The sequence below is a fragment of the Strigops habroptila genome, chromosome Z (genome assembly GCF_004027225.2).
Source record: "Strigops habroptila isolate Jane chromosome Z, bStrHab1.2.pri, whole genome shotgun sequence".
NCBI classification, from domain to species: domain Eukaryota; kingdom Metazoa; phylum Chordata; class Aves; order Psittaciformes; family Psittacidae; genus Strigops; species Strigops habroptila.
This window is the reverse complement of record NC_044302.2, coordinates 92,828,738-92,845,981: the sequence shown is the minus strand read 5'-3', so window position 1 is coordinate 92,845,981 and position 17,244 is coordinate 92,828,738.

Sequence of the window (17,244 nt, the reverse complement as noted above, 5' to 3'; positions counted from 1 at the left end):
TGTGCACTCAGCTACGAAATATGGGGAAATTCAGCTGTCCTTGATCTTCTCACATCATTGTTATGCGGACCTTCTCTAACAGGGCAAGACACACACACAAGCAACTAATGAAGTCCAATCAGTTGGCGTTGAACAAAACCAGGACCACAACTGACAACCTTGGGGGACCAGTGTCTGATTTGCTGGTTTTAAATCCTTCCGGTTTCAACAGAGCCAACACCAGTGTGAGAAGGATTCTGGAGGGGACACCCAGTATGCAATGGGCCCTAGGGATGATAATAGGGGGACTAAGAGCTTGGGGGTGGAACAGTGGGTCCTGCAGTGACCTTGTTCCTAGTGCACAGTTGTAGCGTCAGCAGGCAGAGATCTTTTCCAAAGCTCCTAAGTGACTCTGGTCCAGAAGCAGGAGGTAAGTACAGGAAATGGGCCCAACAAAGTGTTTAGACTTCTCACCCAGAGAACTTCAAAGACTTTCCAGAGGGTGCTCACATCACCTTATTCAGTGTTTGAGATAGGGCTATGTCTGTACAAACAGACTTGAATGTTGTGAAACACACGCTGGACATGCACTGTCAACATGGACCATTATGGTGAACATCGTAGACAAAATGTAGTTATACAAAACCAGGCGTCTCTGAGGTGATCTGAGGTACCTAAACCAACTGGCATATCTGACATGGGGCCTTCAGAAGAGCCTTATACTTCCAAAGAGCAGCCAGAGGTCAGGAAGGACATCCAGGTCATCTCAAAGAACGCTGAACATCTACTTTTAGGCAACAGAATCAAGTCCTAGATGTCAGACATTGGTGTGAGTTTGTAAATCCCACACAATGTCTAGACACATCTTCCTTTACCCAAACACTTTGATCTATATCAGGCTGTTCAGCTAGCCATTACACACTTTTGCAAGGACTTTGATTCCTAAGTCATTTGGATGGTTTGGCAAATGTTGTATCTATATAAAAAGAACATCTCCAAGATATCAGACCAGATCCAGCCAAGGTCTAGAACCACCCCACCGTTTTGGATCTGTTAGATGCCCATCTCACCTGTTGCACTAGAGTCTTAGTGATTTGCAAAGTATGAAACATCATCAAAAGTAGGAAGAACCATGGCAGTGGAGAGAAAAACCTGGCAGAAAGTGAGGTCGCAGTTAACCCTGTGGGGGTCTGTCCTGAACACTGGGGAGGCAGGATTTTGCCCTCTGGATTTTAGCCCCCATTTTGTTGTTGATGTCTTCAAAATAGGGCTGCAGCAAGCTTTGAGAAGTACCAAGGCACTGGAAACCCTTCCAACAAAAGTTCAACCTGCCCAATCCTGGTATTCCTTTCTGCCTCGGTTTCCCCTTCTGCACAATGGAACCTTATCTACCTCATGTGGGCTAAGCAATGATGACTAATTAATGTTAATTAAGTACTTTCAGATCATCCAATTCTAGGAGCTATATGATTGCAAAATATTAATTACTGTTTACTTATTATCACAAAGCCAATAGCACAACCAGCTGCTTATCTTCCTCAGCCATGACTCAGAAGAAGGATGATGGCTGATAAAGATAGAGGTGTAGAGTCCAGTTAATCCTGTACAGTCATACACGTGTATGTGTATGTGTGTGTATGTGCATGTGCAAAGGCATGTGACACAGCAGGGCCAATGCCAAATTAGGCCATACTCATGTCAAAGCCATTGCAAACAGAAGTCCATGGAGATGAGCAAAAACTCATCTTGCCAAAGATCCAGTGGGGAAAATAGATGTTTAGTAATGCTTCCCATGTTGGAAAATCCCGTAGTGAGAGAGACCATGCGCCACAGAGAATCAGAATAGTCAAAAAGTCCTCACAGTGTGTGTGAAAACCTCATCATCAAAGATAACAAACCACACATGAAGGGCAGGAGAAAAAGAGGCAGGGAGAACATCCAGGATTGGAGAACTTGGCAGACAGATTGAAAGGAAACTGAGCTTAGTATGTTGTCCTATTCTGTCAAATTCTTGCGAGATGATAGGAATGAGTTTTAGGTTGGACTTTGAACCAGCTGGTGATCAGAGGACTGGAGAAGGGTGGGTATTCCAGAAACAAGGACCACTTAGGTGATATCATCTGATTAATAGGTGTTTAGGGCTGACCATGCTGATGAAGCAAAACAGATTGACTCTAGTGGAAAAGAGACAATTTCAGGCAAACTGTAGTGGACATATTTAGGAGGCACCATGAAGAGAGATGAGGGGCACTGAGGGGCACTGAACACCCCTCTCAGAGGAGGGGTGAAGGGCTCACACTGGTGGATCAAGAGGAGTTGTGCTTTGCAAAGAGTACTGGCAAAGGGAGGAGGAGAAAATATGGAGGAACATAGTTTTGGGAAAAAGATAGGCTGGGTCCTAGAGATTCATGGAGGAAAGAAGAGTCTGGCTTTGGGAAATGCATGCCGTGGATGATGAAGAGCTTTACATTACAAAGGTTTTCAGGCATTTACAGGTGTCTCCAAATTACCATTTGACCTTAGAGGACCTACCAAATCCCTTAGGCATTCTAGCGTCCTTAAACACCTCAAACTGCAGCCTAACATTTATACTGACATGGAAAATTACCTTCCCTATGAGGGCTTGAAAGAGCAACCTGGAAGCCTGTGGTTGTGGGTCCTGCTTGGCCACTTGCAGAGCGTCAGGGGCCTCTGAACCATGGTGACTTTCTCTGCAGGTCAGTTCAGAATCACGAGCAGATACCGTCGGCAGCCTGAGCAGCTCTCCTACTCACACCCCCAGGGAAGCTGGATAAACTTCCCTAAATATGTCTTCAGGAGAACAAGAATGGTTCTGACCTATGAAAGCAGGATCCACAAATCCAAACCCATTTGCTTTCAGGGGTCTTTAGTCAATGTGACTAGAACATAATAGTCCAGGGAGTTGTACAAGTTGATGATACTCAGTAAAGCGAAAGATGGGGCAGCTGATATGCCATGAAACCAGATGCGGAGCAGGAATGTGCACAAGTCAATGGCAACAGCCAACAGATTGCAGGAGCTAAGTTGGCTTATGGCATGGGGCTCATGGGGCCCTCAATCTGTTTCTTCTCTTCCATCCAGAGCCCAAACCCAATCAGGCCTAATCTAAACAGTGCAGTGACACAATATCCTCCACAAACCACAGAACAAAGCCAGAGGACTCCCTAGAGCCCACGTGCTGCTGCGCGGAAATGGTGATGCAGCTCTCAGTGCAGCACTCTTTCTGAGCAGTCCTGCAATTCATCCACCATTCACCATGATAGAGAATCAATGTCAAAGCAACCATCGAACACTTTGTTCTTTTCTATCTCCTTTTTTATCTCCTGCTTTGTGACTTCTGCCTAACTCCCCAGGAGAGATGCACAGCAAACAAGCCACTTCCATCAGATAATCACTGCTCTGCTCTGAGACACAGTGACATAATGATGTCTCTTCTCCAATCCTGGTGTCAGGATCTAGTCCCTGATTCTATCCCCACCTCAGACAAAGAGGTCTAGCCTAAGGAAATACTCTGAAGCTGCAGGGTGTCTCTGCGATATGATCAGTCTGGAAGGCCCCAGTCTGATGGGGAAGTCTCCTTCTTATACCGCAGATGAAAGTTCAGAGGAGTTTGAGTATTTGCTCCAAGCTCTTCAGTCAGGCACTCAAATGCCTTTTATCCGACACCTGAGCCACCACACTGATACCTTTTCAACCTATTGTGCTCATTCTCCTCTTCATAAATTGCTTCCCAGTGACTCTGGGCAGTAGTGGTGTCAGTTTGTGCAGCCTGAACACCACAGAAGCTCAGCAACATGTTCTTCTGGTGGCTGTGGTGCTTTCAGGAACATTGTTTGCCCTTGGTTGCAACATTGCTTTTAGGAATAATACTCTTCCTTATTACTTTCCGACATCGCCTTGGGATTCTCCTGAGTCTCTCATACTGTCAAGATCTCATTGTTCATTTGGGATGAGTTCAACCATTCATAAAGAACAAACAGTTTAAATATGGACTGATTTTTCAGAGGTATTATTTTACTCAGCTACCACCCTTTTTGTTCCCATTCCTCAAGCATCCAAAACATCTCATACAACCAACTTTCAAAGCGTTGCCAACTGTGTCTGGGCCCTGTTTTCCAAAAGTGACCCATATTTATTGCATTGCCTTCTTACAAAAAACAGCTGCTTACCTTCATGTATAGTGCTTTTACTAGCTTTGACTGAAAATCTCAGACTTAACAAGCAGAATTTATTCTTACAGCCTCTTACCAGACCTGTTTTGTAGCTATGAATAAATTTGGGTCATGTCCATAATAGAACACTACCTCAGTCATAAAACCCAAACCAACATATTTAATGGCTTCAGTATAAATAGGACTAAACTGTGATAAACAGAAATAAATGGATTAAAAGTTAGGTGTTGTGCCCCACTCTAGGCCTGGAGTCTGACTCTCTTCTGTCTCTTCTGCCTGGAGGTCCTGAGAGGAGACATACCAGTGGCCATAGACACAACTAACTCATGGGTGTGGAACTTGAGATTATAGCAGGGATCATGAAAGAGAGAATTTGCCTGGCCCCCAATGAATGTAGAGTCAAAAAGCAAATTGCAGACATCCAATCTGTCTCTTATTGTCCAACAAGAAGCAAACATAAGTAAATAATGAGTTAAGGCATCTTCCTGTTTATGCTTTTTTAGCTAAGAGGAGGTAGATTTCCATCTGAGCAACTCCACCCCATCTGCATCTATTGTCTATTTGTCCTGGCTCCCACACTCGCTACTTTTACACCCTCTCACACCCCTGCAGCATCCTATCTCCTTCCCTGTCTCTGTGTTTGCTGAATGGCTGACCTCTCTTCATTGCAGAGAAGCTAAGTCCCCTAACTGCCCGTGCAAGGTGACCCCACCAGAAACAAGGTCTCACCAGTGCTATAGGTTCAGTCCAATAGTGGACCTACTTTTAGTGTTTCCGTGTTCCTCAACACAGATCTGCCTATGAGGGTAGACCAGACGTAGCCACATTTTTCAAATGGCATCTGCAAATTGTCCTAGACCCTTGGGTAGGTTGAGATCATGCAAATATCTGAATTGCTCATGACACGGATCTCTGTTCTAGCTGGGTTTTCTGCCACAGTGAAAGTTGTAAGGTAAAGGCACACCAAGATCAGGAAAGGAGAAGAAAGGGTATACAACTGTCCTTGTGAAGGTGAGGCCTTTTGAGGTGAATCTTCATCTTCCACCATTTATCAGATCCCACAACTTCCTCCTCCATGAGATTCCTACTGCCTTTGACTTCACACTGGAAGATGCCCTTATGCCAAAGGGACAGGACTGACAGCTGTCCTCAGGGTGTCAGGTAGAAACTGTCCCCTGTGTTCTGCAGGTTGGAGGAGGCCACAACAGAAAAGACACGGTGGACTTTGTTTTTCTCCATACATACCTCAGCTCAAACTGAACTGTCTTCCACCAGCCTTCCCGTGGCACTTGAATTATTGGATCTTGTGTGGTTGTAGTGGAATAAGGACTATGGCCTCCAAAAAGGGGATTCCAAACATGTATAATGGGTTTCAAAAAAGGAGTACTCAGCAAACTTGAGGGAAAAAGCATCTAAATCAATAACACAAGTGCAAGAGAGCCCGTGTGCTACTAAAAGACATTATGGATGTGTTTACTCATCACGAGAGGTAAAGTAATACATCGGAAGGCATTACTGCCAATAAACTAATGTGATAATTGTCTATGTGATAATTGTCTATTTGCTAATGACTAGCCATTGCAAATGCGATAAAAAGGGTTTGCTTAATCCAGCCATGATGGTGTTTAAACTAATTTAAACCCATTTAATTTCATAATGAGGACAGGCTCAAACAGAAGGAGAGAGTCAGTTAGTATGTTTCATCTGACAGGTAATAATTTCTTATTATGTGTTGACTTAATTCTCTTGCAACCACATGAACATGACCTTAATTAAACACACAAAGGAAACCTGTTCTGATGAGCAGGGGAGAGAGGAGTACAGTAAGAGATGACAGTGACGACATCAGACGCTGGTTGGTGGCCTGGCAATCAGAAAGGAATTGTACAACAGTGGAAGTGCTGTCATGTGAGTAACGATGAGCACGATGGAAAGGCAGGCAAGGATAAACTCAGCCAGGCTAAAGAACATGCAAGGGTTAGACGCTAGTGAGATACACAAGGGGCTCTACAGAAGAGGCTCTTGAATTATATTGGAAGTAAGTGGAAGATGGAGAAATGCAGACCTGTTTTTAACAGGAAAAGAGAACACATAGCAGGTGACTGAGTGAAAACTGGTACATCCCATGCTTCAGATGCAGGAAAAAGTTAACTGAGACAAGCTAACAAAACCAGAAAGTGCTAATAAGGGATTCGAGAAGAGTCCAGAATAGGAAGAACACAGGTTGAAGCCCAGTGGGCAGAGTTTAATAAACCAGGGGTACTTAAGGAAGCAGCTGGAGACACTTCAGACCCATTAGTAATTATCTGTGAGATCCCTTGGGAATCCCATAGAACTGGTGCAGCATAAACACAATAACTATATTAAAAAAGCAGGCCCAGAAAGACACCGGGAATCCCAGCTTGGTCAAGCCACCTTCTGTACCCGGAAAGATCCCCTCTGCCCTGTTAACTTATCCATTTGTAAATGCTGGTACCGTAATGAGGTGATAAGGGCAGCCGAGATGGGTTTGTTGAGAAGCCACATCAAGCCTGTTTCCTGGCAGACTACCTCATGGTCTGGGAGGAATCAGGAGATGAGATACTGTTCATGAGCTCCTCATATAAAATCAAGAGAGTGAGGCTGCAGTTCTGGTTAAAGAAACCCAAACTGCTCTTGGAAACTTTGTTGTGCAAAGCATGCTCTCAAATACGGGAACATCTCAGAAGGATGCTCAGAGGGGCCGGCCTTGGGCATCCTTTTGGTCTGTACTTTTACTGATTCCCAGGCTGAAAAAGAGGAGGCTTACAAGTGAGTCTGGGAGAGCTTTGTATAACAGGCTCAGGTAGAATATAAATGACTTTAATAAACCCAACTTAAAGGCTGTAGTGCCCAGGGGAAAAATAAAAAAGGTGGCTATTGCATGAGTGGTAAGAATAGGAGAGCCAGAACTGGGGCATGGGAAGTAACTATTTTGCTTTTTCCAGTGGTGATGGAGCTGGAGTCCAGCGTCCGATTGCTAGCACTGCACCTCTGAAACAGCACAGACAAGCCAAAGGGAGTTAGGACAGATCAGCACTGGAGGTTTCAAATGTAGAGGTTTGGTGTGGGTTGCAGCCTGCCTGGAGCCCAGCATGAAGACCACAAGGACTGCAGGTGGCATGGACGTGCAGACAGGTAGAATGAGGGTCCTGCAGACATCACTAGCATGCTGGTGGCAGTATTTGTGGTCTCCGAGCTCCAGCATGTGCTGGTATCACTGACCCCCCTCCACAAGCCCTCCCCAGGGTTTCATGCCAGAGTCACTGTGTTCACCAGGAGCTGCCAAGTTTTGGGGAAAACAGCACTGTGTGAGCAAGGGCTTTGCATGGGAGAGACATCACCTCTGCCCACACGGGTCTGGACTTGATGGTTTCCACCAGTCAGTACCCATTTATAGCACAGACCTTTCTCCCAGTCCTTGGCCAAAATAAACCCAAGGGTGCGAGGCCCTGGCTGGGAACCAGTGATGCACACATTCAGCAGCAGGCACCTAGTGGGGGCTGAGGGAAAGCCCACTAGAGCAAGGCAAGCAGAGTAAACGGAAGCAGCAAGGAGTTGCTGTCACCCTGTCAATCCAGTTCCATGACTAATGCCCTGAGGCGACATGACGCAGGTGATTCAGTGAAGAGGGATGGAAGCAGTATCGCTCTGCTCAAGCTCCCCACAGGATCCCTATTCCACCTGCTACCCCCAGTTCTTCTGCCAGACCCAGCTGGGCTGAGACATCAGGCACTAGGGCCATCCCCCACCAACACAGCATTGCCTCAACTTGTCCTCAGTCATTCCATGCCTAAGGGACCCCATCAACTTATGACACAAAAGCATTATTCATCAGCAGATGGGAGAAAGGGAAGTGAGGTTTTACTTTCGCAGTGGTATTTTATGCTGTTCCCTCCCCCAGGTGATTCTTCCACAGTTGGCTTTGAGTAGGATAAGCCAGAACCATCAAGCAAGATTCACATCTTCATGGGGCTGAGGGACATTTTCCCAGGCCAGGGATGTTCACTGGTCACATCAGGCTGCTGCTGCAATAGCCTGAAGGAGCTCAGCAAGGAGACCTACCCAAAACGTAGACAGGCACCCAAGGAATAGGCTCATACTGACATATATGGCAAAGCTTAGCGTAATTTGTCTCCATCTTGAGCCACCCCACCTTCTCCATTTGTATCACATAGCCTGCATACAAGCTGCTCCCCAGTGCCCCTCACTGCTGGAGTAGGGTCCTTTGGGGATGGGTCCATCTTTCAGAAAAGCCCTCTCAGCCACAACAGGCCATTCAACTCAGAGCTACATGCTTAACGTATGCTATCTCGTTAATCTCAGTTACTTTACAGTCTTCTCCCAGTTGGCAGAGAGAGCATGTGGAACATGTTTCACCATCAGCTCCACAGGTCCCTGCTCCTGAGTTTGAACCCTTCTTCCTCATATTGTCTAAAAGAGGAGAGGTTTGGTCATAACCTGGACGAGAAACTTCAACCCTACCCACCCAGCTAGCATGGCTGCTGGAATTTCTCTCAAATAATGAGCTAAACAGGCCCACCTTCAACTTGTTTCCTGTTCTCATGTTCAGTCCAACATCTCTCTCCCCATCCTGCACAGGGGCAGGACTTAGTGCTGCCAACCCAATATCCCTAGCAAACCGCTTAATAAAAAGCGCCCCCCCCCCCCCCCCCCCCCCCCCCCCCCCCCCCCCCCCCCCCCCCCCCCCCCCCCCCAAGTTTAATTCCTCCTTCTCGACTAATACTTCCCAGGGCAGCCACAGCACCTTGTCTCCAGCTCAGTCCAACAATAAGTAGCTCAGTGATGCTCCCTGAGACTTCAGCGCTGAGTCCACTGGGACCTGGTACTCCCTGTGTCTCTAAGACCTCTCCTGCTAAGCCTCAAGACCCATCTTTACCCAGCTCAGAGGTGTGTGCAAACTGGGGCACTGCTGGGAGAGGGTTAAAAACCTAGTCCTGGCATACTGGTGCGGTATTTTGGAAACCATGAGAAATGCAAGCTGCTTTGTACCAGGGTGGACAAGGAAACCCAGACAACCACAGGCGGCTTGCTATGTGGTTTAGGAAGCTCTCAGTTAACTGCCACCTCCCAGCTGAGTCCAGTAGTGCTGGACTGTGTAGTAATTTAAATGCAAAACAGCAGATCTAGACATTCACCTGAACTTGATCACAACCCAGAAAAGAACTTTTACATGCAACTTATAAACCTGCTTTACATAGCAGTTCATAAAACCAGGGACCCTTTGGTCCAAAAGGCAAAGAAACAATTAATGTCTTCTTATGGGAAAGCAACTCCTACACATACAAGACATCAGATTTAGTGTAGACATGACATCTACATGAGGAAAGCACGCTTTATAAGAAATTTATTTTTTCAATAAGATATTATTGTGCAAGAAACATTACACAGTTTGTTGGCTGGGAGCAAAGATGTAGGAGGGTGTTATTAGAGCCATTAGAGCCATTAACTATGTCAGAAAAACATAAGCCTACGTTCTGCTTGAGAAAGATGGTAGTTTGAGAAAGATGCTCATTTGAGAAAGGCACTAGTTTCAGTATGACCAAAAGGCACTGCAGATTTTGTATGAAAAGTATGTTCTTCTAGAGGAGCTTTCTATCTCCCAAGTATCTCAAGCCAATAGATGGCTAGAAAAGTTCCTACAGATGCTGGTTATCTTTCTGATTGAAGACTCTAACTAGCCTTGGTTATTCATTAACTAATTGTGATACAAAATTGTTTGACAAAGTTTAGTGTGGATTTCTTTCACCTTATACAAACCTGTGTGTAATTACTTCTTTGTTGTTTTTTTATATAATTCTGTGAGGGTTTATGTTGCATATGGCAAAGTCCCTAAAAAAAAAACAGTTGTTAGCATGATCACCACCAGAAAAACGACTATTTATAAAGGTCAGGAAATGTTTGTCTGGCAACTTCCTTACAAAATTCAGAAAGATCTGAAGAATGTTAGGAAGAAAAGATGGTGGGTTTTTTAAAAAGAAATTAAGTGTCAAGACTTTCTTCAAGGACTACTATAATTAAAAAGACAACTTGCTGGAGGACTTTTATACAAATAGTGAAGTTTGACCAGTTTATCTGGAACAAAGTCTCCACTCGGGTAAGACCCTGAAAAATCTAGAATGGTATCTTACCAAATTGAAACCTATTCAGATAATTCCTCTACTCAAGAAAGAGAAGAAAAAAATATTTCTCTAAGAGCACAAGAGTCCACAAAGCCATGAACTGAAAATCTCAGCAAGTTAACTGCAAAAGGAGCTGAGTCATTGCAGGGACATGAAGGCAACACAACAGTTTAATTCAAATCCAGACAAGTATAAAAGAATTACATGTTCTTTCTTCTTTGGGTCTTTGGAAAGAAGCTATCATAAAAAAACCCTCCAAACTGAACATGTAAATGGTCCTCTATCCTCATCCCTCAGCACTCATCACACCCTCTCTGCAAACAACCTTGGCAAGAACAGAAATAAAAGAGTTTATCACATGCACAACTGTCAGGCTCAGCAAAATAACATATCAGAGACTTCTGCACTCTGGGTGGGGCGAAGCATTTAAACCACTGCCCACGAATCAGACTGACACCTTTACAGATGTTAATGGGGTTTTAAAACATTCTGGTTAATACATTATATCCCTGTTAATCTTGTGGTTGGGACATTTTCCTGGAGGTGAAACACAAATGAAATTTCAATAGGAAAGAAAACCAGTAGGATTTGATTGTGCATTGGCTAGTTACTGAGATTTGCTATCTGAAGACAAGTCTTTAGATGACTTTTTCTGAATAACAGGCTTAGAGGATTTCTTTGATTTCATAGGACTTATTAATAGTACCTGTGTTTGTCCATTCAACCTAAGACTTTATTCTTGACGTGCCCATAAGGATTCTCCAACAAGAAGGTGGTACTGCTGACTGTGCTGCCTGTGAAGCCTCTAAGCTACTGACGATAAATGCAGTAGCTCTTCTAATAATCTGGACAAAAGGCTGAGCCCACTTAGAGCTGTAATAATCCATGTAATGCCTTCCTGCAAAGGGGTCGCAGATAGCATGAAACTCTGTTCACTTTCTGCTCACTGTAACACACTACAGAATAACTTTGTCTTTGCTTACGTTGCCTTTAAGTCCTTTAATATCTCCACAAACCCTATGGAGTGGAAACCCCCTGGAGTGGAAACCTCCATCTGTGCACCAGGATTAAAAAAGAGTCTGTTTAGAAAACTCAGGCAGCACATGCAAGTGCCCCAAGTGGTGTCCACATTGGAGTGAGATGCGTTTTCATCAGTGCTGTGAAGCTAATGTGGGGCAATGAGTTATTTCATGACAGAGAGAATGACTGCCCCACTTCTAAACTGTGCCTTGACTTACCAACGCCTTTTAAACACATCAGTGAAGGATTTGAGGGAAGAGAAGCTTTTAAAACTGCAAAGGCACTGCAGTGAATGTAACTGAAATAGGACCAGAATAGCAAAAAAATAAAAAATATAAAAAAAGAAAGCGTCTGCCCTTGCACTGCAATTACAGAGATCCTGAATCTGCCGTGTGAAGTGCAAGTGCCTCACCTCACCTGGCTCATCCCCATTAAATACCCCATCCTCAAACCACATTCCAAGTCCATCAGCTCTTCCACTCTTTCTCCTACCTCTTAGGGAGGCCCTCTGCAAGAAGTGCTGCCTCTTTTTAAAAGCTACATATACAAAAAGGCTTTGACCTGCTTTCAAACATGTTTTCTCACAGCAAATAGAAGTGATGCAGTGAAGAAATGCAGCTTTTGCTTTCTTCAAGCTACAGCAAGCATTTTAGAGCAATCGGATCCTTATCAAACAATAGCAGTAGCATCACAGCCCAGGTTTCTGCCTGCTCTTCCTGAAATTACCTTTTGTCTCTACTTCCAGGTAAAATGGGGGACAGTGATGATTAGGGGAGAGGTGGATGACGTTCAGGAAGGATTGTTTGTCAGCACTGTGCAATGTTAGGATCAAATCAGATGCTGTGTAAAAAGACTATCTGAGGCACTGTATTTACACTCCCAGAATCAACATACCAGCCTTGTGATGCAGAATCATAGAAAAATAGACTTGGGGAGGTCTGCCTAGCAATTTGTCAATACCTGGGACTGGATTAGTGGATTAGTATTGCTCAATATACTTCTACTAATCCAGAAAAGGAAGTGAGCAGTTAGATGACAACTGGTTCATTGCTCAGTGCCTTGTCAACCATGTTTATGAATATATTAAATAACAATAAATTAGCACTAGTTAGTTACACAATTGTAGAGAATTGGGATGCAAAGTTACCTTGAGGGAGCCAAAAAGGGGTCAGCCCTATTCTTGTGATTACAGATAGATGTTTATCTAGCCTGTTCTTTGAGATTCCCATGCTGGGAATTTCAAGCCTGCACAGATGACACATTCCAGCACCTAGTAATCCTACTGTTTGTAAGATTTCACCCCCTCTATCTCCATTGCTTCAATGCACTCTCCTAACTTTCTACCACTCCAAATGAGACAACAGCTTCTTCCTTGTATTTTATGGATTTAAAAATTGGCACTGGGCCCCTTTCAGTCTTCTCTATGCAACAGCAGTGCTTCACTGTCTCTCACTTCACTGTGGGACCCTAAATAAGTTCTCCTGCAAGTACAGATCTTTTTAGAGATATTTTATCTGTAGACAGCTCTAAAGCACATAGAAACTTGCTTTTGTTAGTCACCTCTTCCAGACCCTTTTCAAATAGACCAGAAGATAGACCACAGTCCAAGAAATCACTGTTCTAGACAAAACAACCCTAGTCTCGTCAGTCCTTCTCCATGCGTCACGTTTCCTCACCCTCCAATCACTGCTGTTGCATTCTTCTCGATTCTCTCCCACTAGTACATACCTTTCCTGAGGGCTAGTGCCCAGAGCTGGTCATATTACCAGCATGTAGGCATGGTCTACACTAACGCATTGTTGGAAATACTTCATGTGTCCTACAAACAATGATGCTGTTTACACATCCCAGGGATATTTAACTTTTCCTTTCTTTTTTGCAACACCATGACGCTGTTGACTTACAGTCAGGTGATAATTACTGCAGCCACCTCCAACGCCTTTTCTATACAGCTGCAGTCTATCTATCTGACTGTTTGTCCACCTCTCGCCTATTTGTACAGAGAACTACTCCTGCATCCATACCAAAACCTGCTCCAAATTGCATTCCTTCTCTCCAGTCAGAGCTAACAAACACAGTGAGAAAAGACATGATGGGGCTGGTCATGGTGATGGTACAGTGGTCTATGACACTGGTAAATGGAAATCCATAATGCCAACTGCAAGGAGAAAAACATTTTAATTATTCATAACATTGCTTAGTTCACCCTCTCTGCAGAGATCTGACCACCACAGTGCACAACTGACTGTCCATATGCAATGAGTCACATTGTTTATTTTTTAGTTAAATCTCTGCTTCTGAGTGGAAAATTCTCCCATCACATCCTGATTGCTTGCTGACCATCTGCAAGAGCCCAAAGAGCGCATGTCTCGTAACAACCTCTTGTTGTCTCATAACAGCTCCAGTTATCCACGGGGAACAAGGAAGTTCGGGCACAGATTCCCAAAAGCAAAAGTGAAAAGTGCAGCTTTCCTGGTGCCCGAGCCATTATCCAGAACAACCTGCCTCACTGCAAAGATCTCATCTTGATGCAACACCCATTTTCACTTCACATTTCACCTGTGAGGGTAGTGACCCTGAGAGATTCCAGCAAGGTGGAGCTTCAGCGTCTACCTGGGGCTCTACACCTTGGATACTTGGCAGGTGAGGCAGATAAAACAAGTGATGGCATCTCTTGAGAACAGTCACCATGAAAACCATCAGAGTCATCCTGGCCTTTCGTACATGCTTCCATGAAAGCTGAAATTCAATGCAAAATAGCAGCAAGAAGCAAGTCCTGGGCTCAGCTGTGCTTAAACCATGACAAAACAGGAGGCTGGATGAAGGGGAAGTATCAGGAATTCTTCTACCTTTATCAAAAGAATTAAGTCTGGAGGCTTTTGACTGAATACCTTTACTGTGAAATGCCCCATGGACCAGAGTTGTGGGGGATGCCTCATGTAGGGTGACCTGTACAGACCACAGTCCCCAGCGAGACCAGAACAGTCCACACCCTGCAGCGGTGCTGAGGACAAGCCAAGCAGATCCATGAAGGATCTGGTAATGCCCATCACATGAAATGTCCCTTTTCTATTTCTCTTCATGAAGAATATTTTAACTGGCATGAAGCTTCTCAGCTAGTTCAGGTCACAGACTAAGACAGAGCAAATGCCCATCAAATTGTCTGTATATCTTCTTTGCTTTGTATTAACATACCCTCATCACTAGAATCTTCCTTACTAATTAGACCTCCACTGACTGAGGAGTAACTATTTTTGTGAGGCACCAAAAAGCACTACGGCCTTCCCACAGCAGCTTTTCATGCTGGACATTGTTCACACGCCTGACAGTCCCGTCAGGCTCCCAACTCACACACAGCCAGATACCAAGTTCTGCTGCTATTGTGAAATACTCTTAATTTAAGGGAATACAAAGGAATATAAAATCCCAAGTTATTGCACACTCACAGCTGCTGCAGCATGAAATTGCATTGCAAGGGACCTGGTGCTCAGTGAGATGGGCAGGTAGTCCCACCTCACCAGGGTAGGCAAGCCATGGCACGCCACAGCCACGCTTGCAGCACATCCCTGGAAATCTCAGCAAGAAGGACCTGACTTCTCCGTTAACAGGAGGGCAGGAAGGCTGGAGAGGACTCATGGGAATACAGGGAGACTCTGGGGTGCTGAAGAACCCCATTTGACCACCCCTTGGGACAACTCATGAGCTGGCCACAGTGAGCCAGCAGTGCTGCTGAGCCAGAGCCTGTTTCATAGAGCCCCATAGCTACTTTTCTTCCATTTGGCATCATAGTTGCCTGTTTCCAGCCCATTAGCTGTTCTATCATAGCTTGGGTGTGGATGCTTCCACTCCCGGTGCATGGATGAGGCCCCTTTGATGGATTAACCACCTCAGTGGGCAGCATGAATGGCAGGCATGATTTATATGCTCAGGATGCAGCTGCCAGGAGGAACTGGGTTTTAGTTTCATGCTGCAGGGGTCATATCCTCAGCTCACAGCCTGAATAACATCCTCACCTCACATTCCTGACCCACCTTCTAGCACGTTCCAGGCCCCTTGGCAAGGAAATGGTGAGGACTAACTCCAAGCACATCACTAAGGCATCAAAGGGGAAAGCCGTGACTGAGACTCTCACTATACCCAGTGGAAAGTGGGGGGCAACTGAACCCACTTTATACCTGGACCTCGGGCGCACAAACCCAAGCCCTGCCTTCTTTTTTTTTAAGGGGAGTAGTAAGACATTTTTGGAGATAGGCATGGATCAAGAGCCATCAAACCCACAGCTGCATGAATTTGCTTTCCTGGCCTTCCAGGAAGCAATCCTTCCAAGAAGCAATCAGTCCAGAAACAGCAAACCCGTATGTGCCCCTCCACTTAGCCTTCTCCCATGTAATCAGGTCTGGTCCTTGATTCGGCGAGTGCCCTGCAAATAAATTACACAAGAAACCTCTGATTACATAAAGTGCATTGCACAACACATTATATAAAACTCAGGTCATGGCCCAATCAGCCAGCACTCAGCTTTCTTACATCAGGAAAAAAATTAATCTGAGGAGTAGCAAGGAAAGGAAAGAAAGAGGAGGATGCTCTCCTTCTCTTAAGGAGACGTGTGGCACGCACATGGCAAAGCTGCCCACTAAGTGCACCTCCATCCCTGAGATGACCTGAGAGGTGCAGATCCCAGCCAAACCCTTCCTTTCGGCTCCAAGCCCACCTGCAGGGTATCCAAACTGGAGGGAGGGTTATGCATCCTGCAGGAAACAGACCTGTAATCACTACCACCTAACATCAACCTAGTCTGGCTCTAATCAGCTGCCCAGAGGCAGGGGGTGTCCATCCACCACTGCAATACACCTTGGAGGGAAGAAATGGGAAACTTCTCTTGAATGTCATGTTCAAAAAGCCCTGGTTTTCTTTTCTGACACTTTCTGATTTCAAATCAGCAGGAAACAGCAATGGGTAATGTTTGAATGCTGACAGTAACAGAATAAGTTTCACACCACAAGGTAGAAACCAGAACAAATGGGGAATGCTGTGCCTAGTCTGGTGCCAGAGATGCTCCCAAGTCATACAACAGAAGCCAAAGCTCCCATTTTTGTGCCCCAATATTCAGATTTTTTCAGGAAAAGGATTTGGGATTCATAGATTTTAACACCCAAGAATCCCATTAAATTAGACCCAGCATTTCCAATCAATTCACCATAGGGACGGCAGGTGGGACCTGCTCCTTCTCTTGGAAAACCTTACTCTTGGAAATCCCTGAAGCTACCTGTGGTTTTTTACAACTCTTTCAATCAGTCTCAACAGGTCTTGGGGAGGATTTTTGGCTTGCAAGCACTTCAGGACAGGAAATGTCTGTAAAACTTTCCACCGTGCCCAGCAGGATCAGATCAAGTCGGCAGGGATTGCAATGAAATTAATTTGTTATTGCTGCAGGTTTTAGTGATAATAACTTACATTACAAAGGAAAAACACTAAGTCTATAGGGAACATACACAGAAAATAAACAGTGAGGTTTCAGCTGTGCTTTGAAGTGCCATGGAAAGGCTCAGAGGCAAAGAAAGTTTGAGAACTCCTTGGTCCACTGTGCCAGATCTGCAGAGGAGAAGTTCCTTGTACCAGTGGGGAGACTGAAAGGTGTAAGGAGTGGAAATGCCTCTCTGAGGGTTGGTTTTGCTGCTGGGCTGGGCTGGAAGGTGATATACTGAAATGAGTGAGATGGGGAAGAGGGAAAAAGCAAGGGCAGTGTTGAGAAATCCTCTTGGGATATTTCTGAGCCTTGGAGGGAGATTGTTTCTAACAGCTCTTCCCAGGAGAATGACCATAAGAGAATCCACAGGGAGCTGGGATTTTGTGCACTGGCACATTTCCCTTGGGTCACAGAAGCACCAGCT